Consider the following 1,160-nt stretch of genomic DNA (forward strand, 5'->3'; position numbering starts at 1 on the left):
TTGTTTTCGAACGGGTATTGTAGGGTGCTAATACTTTTCCTACACTCAGTCGACTATCGAATCGAAATCTATTTTTCGCAAACCAAGTTTGAAAATAGGTGACCAATCACACTTGTGGATGGTTGATGGCGGCTCCAAACCCTTATCTCGAAAGAGACCCTTTAGGGGATGACGTTGGCCATTCCTAGCGATGACATTGCGACATAAAATATTATTCACGATTCTAAAAAAGGCCATATTTACATAACCAAATTTGTATTTTAAACAAAAATAAAAGTTTTCTAAAAATAAAACCTAAATCTCATAATAAAAACGTCGCCTGAGAGATTCGAACTCTCGCGGGGAATCCCCATGTACTTAGCAGGCACACGCCTTAACCACTCGGCCAAGGCGACGCAAGATGTTGGGGAAGGAATTTTATTTATATTAATTTGATATTTCAACAATATTTTTCAGACAAAACCAAAATATATATATATATATATTTATTTATTATTATTATTATTATTATTATTTTTGCAACAAGATGAGAAATATTTGGTAAATAATTTGTACTAATATAAATTAATTTTTTTCTATCCCTATCTTATCATTTTATTTTATTAATTTTTTTTTAAGGATGTATGTTATCGTTTTATTTATACATGTATTTATTGCAATTTTGATTTAAACTTTTCATATTCATTTTTCTTGTTATTCTTTTTCTTTATTAATTTTTTTAAAATTATGTTTCATATACCAACTAACTAATTAGTGAAATAAGGTTCTGCTTTGAAACTAATGGGCAAAAGGAGCATGTCGGGTAACATTCATGATTTTTTTTTTTCCTTTCCTCATTTTCATTCTAGAAAAATAAAAAAAAATGTGTTTTGCAACTGGTTTTTTTTGGTATTTTTATTTAAAAGAAGAATCATGAACATGTTTGATAATCATTTTATGTTTCTTTTTCTCTAAAATTTTAAATTTTAAAAAGTAAAAGCTTTATATAAAAATTAAGTTTTCAAATTAAATATTGAATTTTTTTATGTTATATTGACTTTTTAATATTTATTGTGGAATATAAACTAATGCTCTTATATATCAACATTTTGGAAAAGAAAAACTGAAAGTAAGAACTTGAAACAAATTTTAAATATTTCTTAATTTTGAGAAATAAAAAA

General features: G+C 25.9%; 1 non-coding gene across 1 annotated transcript; it reads right to left on the bottom strand.

Moving 5' to 3' along the window:
- Positions 1-313: 313 nt before the first annotated feature.
- On the bottom strand, positions 314-395 carry TRNAS-GCU (transfer RNA serine (anticodon GCU)). Its single transcript has one exon. It is a non-coding gene; the product is annotated as a tRNA-Ser (tRNA).
- Positions 396-1,160: the final 765 nt, after the last annotated feature.

The sequence above is a fragment of the Momordica charantia genome (assembly GCF_013281855.1).
Source record: "Momordica charantia cultivar OHB3-1 chromosome 11 unlocalized genomic scaffold, Mcharantia_2.0 BLBB01000011.1, whole genome shotgun sequence".
Taxonomy (NCBI): Eukaryota; Viridiplantae; Streptophyta; class Magnoliopsida; order Cucurbitales; family Cucurbitaceae; genus Momordica; species Momordica charantia.